This window comes from Chelonia mydas, chromosome 8 (assembly GCF_015237465.2).
Source record: "Chelonia mydas isolate rCheMyd1 chromosome 8, rCheMyd1.pri.v2, whole genome shotgun sequence".
NCBI lineage: Eukaryota > Metazoa > Chordata > Testudines > Cheloniidae > Chelonia > Chelonia mydas.
The window spans coordinates 42242865-42254580 of record NC_057854.1 but is presented as its reverse complement, the minus strand read 5'-3'; positions in this window follow the sequence as shown (position 1 = coordinate 42254580).

Below are 11716 nucleotides of genomic sequence, written 5' to 3'. Positions count from 1 at the left end.
AATATGCTTCATGCAAAAGGTCTCTTGTAAGGGATAATTACAAAGCCTATAATCCACTGAGTGTGGTCATTCTATTTGTATAAATATATCACTCTTGTATCTGAAACTACAAATATGAAATATAACTCTGAGGGCCTATTGTAATTATGCAAAGTGTGGGCCATTAATGGTGGTTTGGAATCTTAATGGCTCCCTTTAACTAGGACAATTGACTGTAGATGGCTCTGTTTTACTTAAAAAGAAAAGGAGTACTTGTGGCACCTTAGAGACTAACGAATTTATTTGAGCATAAGCTTTCATGAGCTACAGCTCACTTCATCGGATGCATTCAGTGGAAAACACTGAATGCATCCGATGAAGTGAGCTGTAGCTCACGAAAACTTATGTTCAAATAAATTGGTTAGTCTCTAAGGTGCCACAAGTACTTCTTTTCTTTTTGCAAATACAGACTAACATGGCTGCTACTCTGAAATCTGTTTTACTTGTAAGTCTTCCTGTATACCTGTGGGCTGGCAAGTGGGTAATGAAGTCTTACAGTGACATGTGAGCATGTCACCTGAACTGGAATCCATCTTTAACCTGGTGCTTTCCATTGAGAAGGAGGGGTGGGAACGCAGAGGGACAAAGGATTCCTGCCTTATGCAAAAAGATATATAAGTGGGTGGAACAGAACAAAGGGGGAGGCCATCATGAGAAATCCCCGAACTACCACCTGAGCTGGAACAAGGGCTGTACCAGAGGAAAGGATTGTGCCCAGACTAGGAAGGCGTACAGTCTGTGAAAGAAACTTATTGAAACTTCTCTAAGGGTGAGATTGTATCTGTATTCAGTTTTATTACTGTACTAGACTTAGACTTGCGTGTTTTATTTTATTTTGCTTGGTAATTCACTTTGTTCTGTCTGTTACTACATGGAATCACTTAAATCCTACAGTCTGTATTTAATAAAATCACTTTTTACTTAATAATTAACCCAGAGTATGTATTAATACTTGGGGGGGCAAACAGCTGTGCATATCTCTCTATCAGTGTTATAGAGGGTGAACAATTTATGAGTTTACCCTGTATACGCTCTATACAGGGTAAAATGGATTTATTTAGGGTTTGGACCCCACTGGGAGTTGGACATCTGAGGGTTAAAGGCAGGAACACTTCTGTAAGCTGCTTGCAGTTAAGCCCACAGCTGTTAGGGGATGTGGTTCAGACCTGGGTCTGGGTTTGCAGCAGGCTAGCGGGTCTGGCTCAAACCAGGCAGGGTGCTGGAATCCTAAGCTGGTAGGGCAGGAAAGCAGGAGCAGAAGTAGTCTTGGCACATCAGGTGGTAGTTCCCAGGGGGTTTCTTTGATCCAACTCATCACAGGGGGGGCATGGGGTGGAGCGAGGGTCCAGCACCCCCAGGGAAACCATGGCGCCTCTGGTGGAGGGTATGTCTGCTGAGTTTGAACAGCTGGACACAAAGGCTCAGCGCAGAGCTGTACGGTTCTGGGAGGCTTGAAAAAGCACTTCAACTGTGAGCCCCAGTAATGAGTTGTGATGTACTGTGCTCTAGCCTTCTGTTTGTGGGCCCGTTCGGAATTGTGGGGTGCTTGGTGTACATGGGCCACTGTCAATGCACCCCTTAATGTTGTGGTGCCTGCTGTATATATGTGATTATTACTGTGTTTGTCACTGATCCCATGAGTTGTGTCACAGTGTACAATAACAAGTGGGTGCTTTCACTACTGCCAGGCATTCTGCAGCATATGTTGAGAACTAATCAAGATGAATTATTTTCCAAACCATAGAGTTTTATTGAATAACAAAAACACTTATAATAAATTCTGTGCAAGTTAAAAGCAAATAAAGCAAATTAAAATCTTAATAAATGTATGGAGCAGAGCTTAAAGAAGGAAAAGGAGCATTTATGTCCATTTTAACTACACATATATCAATGGTGGCTCTCACAGGTCAGTGCATGTGAAGCTGTGGTTGTCCTTAATGTCCTCTAGTGTGGTGTGTTAAGGGTGGGGATGCGGCCCCTGGTGCCACATGGGGTGGGGATGGAGGGAGGTGCTATAAGAAAGTGTATGGTAGTCTCCCTGTAGTTAGCTGGGAATTGTTCACAGCTATTTATCAGGGTTGTACATACAATAGCCCTGAAATTTAACTTTGTGTAATACTTTCTGAAAAGTCTGGCTTCCACTTCAATAAAGAGTTAAGCAGCAATGCAGGCAGAAAGGGAGTGTAACCAAGTTCTACATAACATTGCTCAGCATCCCCATATCCTGTTACACTCTGGCTATGTCTACACTGCAGTTAAACATGCACAGCTGGTCCATGTCAACTGACTCAGGCTCCTGAGGCTTGGGCTGTGGGGCTGTTTAATTGGGGTGTAAACATTCAGGCTTGGGCTGGAGTCTGGGCTCTGGGACCTCATTTGAGGGGAGGGTACCAAAGCCCGGACTCCCGCTTGAGCCCGAATGTCTACACAGAAATTTTTAGCTCTGCAACCTGAGCCCCGTGAGCCTAAGTCATCTCACATGTGCCAGCCACGGCTCTGCTGCGGGTCTTTTATTTCAATGTAGACCTTCCCTCTGACACAAATCTGTATCTTTAATTATTTGTATTTAATTATTTTAATGAAATAATACTCTCACTGTAACTTTGTACTATCCCTGTCCATTCATCATACCAGCCTGAAGTCTTATAGATGGGCTTGGCAGAATTCAATTTTTATTTTTGTGTAATTTTGATAGAAAATATAGATTTTTTATGCATTTTTTCTATTTTAAATTATTTAAATTTTCTCAGTTGCACAAAACAATGGATTTTAGGCATTTTTAAAATTTTATCGATTTGAATTTTCACAGTTGTGGGAAATTAATTATTGCCTTCCCCCTCACTTAATAACAGTAGATGTTGAGATTCAAAAAGTTAAAGCTTGGTTTTTAACAAGCCTAATTCAAAAGCCTAAACCACAGAATGTTGCCCATAAAGTCTTCGGTTCCCACAGCTAAAAAGTTCAAATAAACAAAAAAATCTTGGGCCTTTTGTTACAGTTCCAGCAGGAGAGTGAGTTTGTGTGGGGGTGGGGGGAGGGGGTGAGAAAACCTGGATTTGTGCTGGAAATGGGCCACCTTGATTATCATGCACATTGTAGGGAGAGTGGTCACTTTGGATGAGCTATTACCAGCAGGAGAGTGAGTTTGTGTGTGTGTGGTTTTTTTTTGGGGGGGGACACCTGGATTTGTGCTGGAAATGGCCCACCTTGATTATCATACACATTGTAAAGAGAGTGGTCACTTTGGATGGGCTATTACCAGCAGGAGAGTGAGTTTGGGGGGGGGGGGGCGGGGGGGAGGGTGAGAAAACCTGGATTTGTGCTGGAAATGGCCCAACTTGATTATCATACACATTGTAAGGAGAGTGATTACTTTAGATAAGCTATTACCAGCAGGAGAGTGGGGTGGGAGGAGGTATTGTTTCATGGTCTCTGTGTATATAATGTCTTCTGCAGTTTCCACAGTATGCATCCGATGAAGTGAGCTGTAGCTCACGAAAGCTTATGCTCAAATAAATTGGTTAGTCGCTAAGGTGCCACAAGTACTCCTTTTCTTTTTGAGTTCCTGGTATGTGTAATTATTTTCTAGAGCCAGCAGACAATTCCTGATTTTGAAAGCTCTCCAAATTTGAGTTTAGGTTCTGTGATACAGGAGGGCCAGGGATCAGTGGGAGAGTGCTAGAGGGGAAATATATAAGCTCAAGGCTACTTAAGGCATGGTTCCCTGTAGACTAGGGAAGGTGGCGGCAGGTTAATTGGAGCACCTGCAGTCAATCAAGGCCCTGTTAGGAACCTAATAAAACCCCCTGCTTCAGGCAGACAGGATAGGGTAGGGTGGAAAGAAAGAAAGAAAGAAAGAAAGAAAGAAAGAAAGAAAGAAAGAAAGAAAGAAAGAAAGAAAGAAAGAAAGAAAGAAAGAAAGAAAGAAAGAAAGAAAGAAAGAAAGAAAGAAAGAAAGAAAGAAAGAAAGAAAGAAAGAAAGAAAGAGGACTGGAGTTTGGAGGTGTATAAAGAGATTTGGAAGACCTGAATACTGAAGTAAGGGAGACCCTGCCCCAGCAGGACAGGGAGACTCCCTTCCCCCCAGCATCTAAGGACTGAGGGTAACCCCACCTAAGGGGGATGAGGGTAAGAAACCCGCAGGGGTTGAGAGGGGCTGGGATTCAGAGCGAGGAGCAAACCCAGACCCCTCCTCGCTTCCCTCCTCTACTACCTTCCCGGGCTAGTAGCGGGGCCCTCAGCACCCAACATTGGCCATCTTGTCACAGTTCTTATAATATACAACATTGAGATGCCCACATCAGTCTTTGGAAAGGTGCCTGAGACACCTGTCTTGAACTTTTCTGAACAGACTGAATGATGTTCACACAACACTGAAGTTACTGCCTCTGTGAGTGCACATAATGCCTCACTGGACATGACGGGCCATGACTGGGTTTCACTTCTCCAGTATTCAACTCTTTTTATGCTGTCACCACAGGGCACTTCACATGCTATGTACAAATCATAATCTTGCTTGAACTCTTCTGCCTTGCAAGGGAAGATACAAAAAATATTTTTGTAGTCATTAAAATCCTGTGATAGCTGAGCCTTGACTAATGGCTCAAACACTTCAAAGTTGGCAAAAAAAGATCCTGATCTGTAGAGACCATCAGGTACGCTGCTGGATATGGTTGCCTTCAGTTTGCTTTGAAATTCTGATGGGAAAGCATGCATTGCAGATTAAAAGAATTGCCTTTTGAAGATCATTGAGTAGCGTTCCATTTCTTTTAAGGCATTATGTATGTCAGCTGCAACTTGTAAATCAAGTTAAGCAGCATATCAATGCGATGTATTAGAATGCATTTGTTTCCATTTGCAAAGGAATCCCATGGATTTTTCCCCCAAACACAAAGAAAATACCTCATGGCCTTCTTTAAGGTGACTGCATCCTTGTCTTTAATGAGAAAGTCTGTCACGCTCTCCCAATGTGTACGAATAAGTTTTATTGCCTTGAGCCAGGAAAACCAGCATGATGCCACAACACCAGGGGGCATGCACAAACCTGATGGGCTCACGTTGTTGCTCACACAGACTTTAAAAAACACTCGTCTTTGCCTTTTGGCATGTTTAAATATCATTGGCAAATGTACCACAAATTGGTTGATGTTGTGGAATATATCCATTTTGATTGAATAAATAAATACATGCAAAAGATGAGCAATACATGGCATGTGCAGCAGATGTGGATACATTTCTTTCAAGTTTCAGAGTAGCAGCCGTGTTAGTCTGTATTCGCAAAAAGAAAAGGAGTACTTGTGGCACCTTAGAGACTAACCAATTTATTTGAGCATAAGCTTTCGTGAGCTACAGCTCACTTCATAGGATGCATAACAGTGGAAAATGCAGTGAGGATGTTTTTATGTACACAGACCATGAAAAAATGGGTGTTTTTCACTTCAAAAGGTTTTCTCCCCCCACCCCACTCTCCTGCTGGTAGTAGCTTATCTAAAGTGATCACTCTCCTTGCAATGTGTATGATAATCAAGGTGGGCCATTTCCAGCACAAATCCAGGTTTTCTCTCCCCCCATGTTCACTGACCCAGAGTTTTCCCACATTTGGCCGTACTCCCCAAACACATCCTGAATCCAAATTGAAATGAGCCCTACATGGCACTGAAGAACAGCAGAAGATTTCAATAGAATAGTATTTATTGCTTTATTTTTGTCACTGTAGAACACTGCAAGGATGGTAATTTTTTGCTGTCTGCAACATTCTGGGGTTTCATCAATTTCTAAAGAGAATTTCTCACCACTCAAAAGACCCTTAATTACAGCTTCGTGGGGAATGAAAATTTCAGGGCAGGTAATTTTCTTCCAGCTGATGATGCACTGGGCCAATGTGTGCTGCTGGTGCATACTTTTTTTGTTTTTTTGAAGCAGAGCTAATAAAAAGCTGGAATCATGGATAGCATTCATCGGAATCACCTCAGAGCACAAAGTGCGTACCAGGTTGTGTGGAAAATCCACAGGTTTGTCTCATTCTTCCCAAGTCTGGGTTACCTTTGCTTGACTTTCTTGTGTTTTTCAAATGAGACTTACTGTTCAAATGTTCAGCAATACAGCTTGCCTGTCCGAAGATTTCTGTGTTACAAACTTTGCAGCATAAAATGTCCTTGTTTTCCTTTCCAGACTTTCTCACTGTTTGAATCTGAGGTCAGAACATTTACTCAGTATTCCTCTAGGGTTTCTCTTTTGCAATCCATTACTGGCATAACACGACAAACTTGGCCTCCCATACTGTACTAGTGCAGTAGAGCCCCTGCCACAAATATAATTGCATTCATGCTCTTCCTGAACTTTGACCTCAAAGCACTGTTGTGTTAATCAATCAGATCTGCTGCTCCAGCACTGCTTGACAGCAGCCATAGCCCTTTGTCAGATGATCGCCTGCTTCAGCTGAGTGTTCCTGGCCAGGACCTCATGGCCGACATGGCCAGGAAGGTGTCCTGGTCCCTCTGGGACCACAAAGAGAAGAAGGAGCCAGAGGGCTGGTGACACCAGATTCCTGAAGGTGCAAAATGTGGGGGAGGCTGTGGTCGTGGCAGGGCAGAGCAGAGATCCCCATCCAGGAACACGAAGAAGAGGATGAGCCCCTGGCTGTGGTGGATGTTACTCGGCTGCTGAACAGCTGCTGCCTGGGAATGGCCCCTGCACTCCCATCCGGTGAGTGAGCATGGCAGTGAGCACAGGGCTGCATGGCCAAGAGCCTGGGATACTGGAACCCTTTGGGTGTGAGATGTGGGGGAGGCTGTGCCCATCGACTACTGTTGATGGATATTTTTTTCTTCAAGTTCTGTGAGTTAGGTGAAATCAATGTTTACCGTTGAGTAATGATTTAGCTCAAATCCTGCCAAGCCTACCAAGATAAAGAGACTAGGAGGGTGGTGCAGCACTGGAATGGGTTACCTAGGGAGGTGCTGGAATCATCATCCTTAGAGATTTTTAAGGCCCGGCCTGAAAAATCCCTGGCTGGGATGATTTATTTGGGGTTGGTCCTGCTTTGAGCAGGGGGTTGGACTAGATGACATCCTGAGGTCTCTTCCAACCCTAATCTTCTATGATTCTATGATAGTGGATAGCACCTGGGACCCAGGCCACCTGGATTCTATTCCCAGCTCTGCTGGGTGACCTTGGGCCAGTCATGTCCCCTGTCTCTGCATCTCTGTTTACTCATTTGTAAAATGGAGATACTGACCTCCTTTGTAAAGTGCTTTGAAAGCAATGGAGGAAAAGTGCTTCCTAAGGGGTAGGAATTATTATTATACTTACATTGTAAGCTCCTTGGAGCAAGGGCTCTCTTTTTGTTATAGGTATGTGTGAGAGTCAGATGAATGATAAATGCTACCACTACAAATAAAAAAGTATAAAGAAAATGGAAAATAATACTGAAAATATAAAGCTGTTATCTACATCAATGGTTCATCTTCACCCAGAATCCGGGGTTCAGTTCTGATCACCCAATCTCCAAAAGGATATCTCAGACATAGAAATGTGCTTGGAGCTGAGTAATGGAAATGAGCAGTGGATTGAAAAGGCTGTGCTGATCAGCATGTAGAGGAGATGAATAGAACTGGACATAGCAGAGGTACAAAATAATTAATGGGGTAGAGAAGGTAAAATGGATGCTCCTATTTACCTTTTCTCATAATATAAAAACTGGGGGAGATTTGCTGTGTTAGTTTTGATGCATAAATGGGCCCAGAGAGTCGAAGGTGTTGCATGTCACTGCACAACCTTAAATAGTTTTAAACAAGGTTTGGAGTTTTGGAATACCTTGGCCTCCTTAATACCTGGCAAACACACCACTGAAAATCTCTATAACCTTTCATTAAAGATACAGAAAATAAGGGAAAACAGTTACAACATTTAAGATGTAAAATGTTAGGTAATTTAACAATATACTTGTGATGGGGCAGACATCCCCACCCATTCCTCATAGCTGGATGGGTATGGATCAGCTGCTAAAATGTATGGCCAAGCAGAATGATCAACAACAGCAACAGCAACTCTTCCAACAAGTGGCCAACCACCAGCAACAGTTAATCTGCAATCTGATGGCCCAAGAGTGGCAACAACAGCAGCAGCTGATACAACAGGTGGCCACTGTACTACGGCCACCTCCATGCCTTGGTCTGACAGTGGCCCCTGTTCCCATCAGGCTTACAAAGATGGGGCCTGACAACAGGCCTGAAGCTTTCCTTGAAACTTTGAGTGGGAGACCACAGCCACCCAGTGCCCGAGATTAGGTGCAGGTCGAAGCGGCCATCGTTGACGCTCTAGCTATCTTGGGAGAGGAGTTCTGGCAGTGTTTCCTGGAGGAGCAGCATTAGCCAGGAGCACGGCCCTTCCGGGTCACTCTGAGATTTGTGCTGGAGATGGCTCAGACATGAGAGGAGGACAGCAGCCCAGGGGAGAGATGATTTTACTCAAACAGACCACTCAGATACTCCCCCTGAGGGAAAGGGCTGGATCCTTCAGCATCAACCCAAAACCATGGCTGATGATGTTCACCTCTAGGAGAACCACCTCGTGTCTAAGGCACCCACTGGGGCCCACCAAGGGACCAGCACAGACATATTAGAAAGCTGGCTGTGGAGGCTGATGATTTGAGGGGCTTCACTGCAATCCCCCCTCACCAGGACTCAGGAGGTCCATGGGTTTCAAGGACCATGAACAGCCTGGACCCAATGTCTGGAGCTCCCAACCTGAGGCTCAGTTCAGAAACTGCTGATCTACTTTGTCTTAAGAAGAGAACAACCACTGAAACTGAACTAGGGAGACCCCATGCAGAGGGGAGGTCCCAAGAACCCAGGGGAGGCCCTGATCACAATGTCAAAGCCCAAGACATTTGCTTCTTGGGTGGCCATCCTGGACACAGGTTCCAAGATTGCTCTCTTATGAAGCATAGCTTTGGGCAAATCAGGATGGCAGTGGCCTGAGCGTAAAGCCCACAGTCTGCAAAGTTGACCATTCCCTTAAAAGGGTGAATGGCATAGAAGAGGTGGCTCCTGTGGACTTGGGATGTTCTCAACCCCTGGTGCAAAGCTCTGTGGTTCCAAATCCTGGATCACCCCAGTGCACCAGCCTTCCAGAATGTGTACACAGGATGCATACAGAGTCCCTGATGGTGAGCCAGGCCCCATCCCTCACCTATCCTGTTATTATCAGCTGTTATTGGGACTACTTCAGGGATCTGTTGAGGGAGTTCATGTGAGGGAGGGCAGAGCTTCCAAATGTGCTTTCTTGAGCAATAAGGCTTCCTTGCTGGAGTCCACACCCTCAGTTCCACTCCCTAGTGTGGGAGACATTACTGATCCTGGTGAGGAGCCCTCCAAGCAACCGAGCACAACCGAGCAAGGCAAAGTGCAGTCGCATCCCAACCGGGACACCCTTCCCCTACCTGTGTTGGAGTCCCTAACAAAGTTCTCCAGCTTTACTGAAGATCAGAAAGCTGACGATGCACTGAGCTGGGCCCATACCAAAGTAGCAGTTGTTGATGGGGAAATGGTGGAACCCTGACAAGCTGAAGTCTTGCCTGATTTTGAGATGCAGGTTGACCACCTTTATTGCTGTGAGAGAGACCCAAATCTTGGTGCCCAGAATCTGTTGGAGGGAGATCATGCGGCTGGCCCACATCATACACTTCACAGTGCTCTTGGGGAGGGAGAAAGCATTCGCTCAAATTTTAACAATTGTTTTGGCCCAAAGTCTTAAGGATGTTCCGAGCTTTTGTGCCTCATGACCAGAATGCCAGCTCATGGCAACCCAACCATCAGAGAAAGCTTCCCTGTTTCCCTTCCTGCTGGTGGGCAGACCCTTCAAATGAATTGGGATGGATATAGTTGCCCGCCTCAGAAAGAGCATCATGGGCTGCTAGTACATTTTGGAAGTTGTAGACTATGCCACCTGGTATCCTGAGGCCATACACCTGTGCTCAGTGAATGGCAAAGTGGTCACTTCTGAATTTATGAAGATCTTTGCCTGAATTGGGGTACCGTGGGAAATTATAAAGAACCAGGGGCCAAACTTTGTGCCCCAGATAATCAAGCAACTAAGTTGGCTGTTGAAAATAAAGACCTTCTGAACTTCTGTCCACCATCCCCAAATAGATGGGCTGGTGGAATGGTTCAACAGGACTCTAAAGGGAAGGCTAAAAAGATTCATCACTAGGAATATCTGCCACTGGGACCAATTATCCCCTCCCCTCTTGTTTTCTATATGAGAGGTGCCACAATCTTCCACTAGCTTCTTCCAATTTGAGCTATTACATGGAAGACAACCATGAGGAATTTTGGACCTCATTTGGGAGATGTGGGCAGAACAGTCACCTTGAGCCGATAACGGGGTACAATACATTCTGAACCTTTGAGAGAAGCTCAAAGCTTTAGGCTCATTCTCTGAGAGAATCTTTTACATGCCCAGAGTACCCAGGAAGCAGCTTATAATAAAGGTGCCCACCTTGGAGTCCCCCATCCTCCCTGTAGGCAGCTGGGAGCTCTGGGGCCCCCCTGACAGCTGACAGTTTCAGCTTTGCTGCCCCAGGGCACAGGGCAGCCTTCTCCTCCAGTTCTTTGGCCCTTGCCTCCATTTCTTTTTCCTTTGTCTCCATTGCTCTCCTGTGGGCAGCCATTTGGTGTTGTTCTGCCTCTTTCGCTGCCTCCCTTTCTTTGTCCTTTGCCTCCATTTCTCTCCTGTGGGCAGCTTCTAGGGCTTTTTCTGCTTCTTTCACTGCCTCCAGTCTGGCTAACTCCAATTTGTGTAGTGTCTTGGTTTCTGTCATCTTTACCTCTCTGTTTTTAACTAACTTTACACCCGAGAGTTAGAAATAAAACAAACAAACAAAAAACCAAACAAAACTTGGCTTGTAAAATTTTGCTGTGCTGTAATAGGATACCTATATTCTCTTATAGTGACTGTCAGCCTACAGAAAAATTAAAAAAAACCCCACCCAACAACAACAAATCCAACCCCCCCCCAAACCCTAACACCTTTGTCTCCAGGCAAATAGGCAGAAAACCCCTCTAGTTGCTCTTAGGTAAAAAAAACCTTCAGGTCTGTGAAGACTGGTGAATTTCCCTGCAGGAGGTTAACTACCCAGCCTTTAGGTAGAGAAAACTCCAGCTCACAAAAGACAATTCCCTTTTGTCTCTGCTCTGGCCCCAAAGCAGAGAAAAAACTAACTGCTTTCAGTTGGACCGGCTTTCCAGCAGCCCAAAAGAAAAAAAAATCCCTTTTAAAAATCTGTGCTTCTGGTTCAAAAAATCTCAAATTGATCTCAAAATGATTTCAAGTTAATCCCACCGCTCTGCCACCATGTCATGGTTCCTTCCCCACTTTGAACTCTAGGGTACAGATGTGGGGACATGCATGAAAACCTCCTAAGCTTACTTTTACCAGTTTAGGTTAAAACTTCCCCAAGGTACAAACTATTTTACCCTTTGCCCTTGGACTTCCACTGCCACCACCAAATGTCTAACCGGGTTTATTTTTGAAAAAGCGTTGTTTGGTAATGTCTTTCCCCCAAAATCCTCACCAAAACCTTGCACTCCCTTCCTGGTGAAGGTTTGATAAAAATCCTCACCAATTTGCATAGGTGACCACAGACCCAAACCCTTGGATCTTAAGAACAATAAAA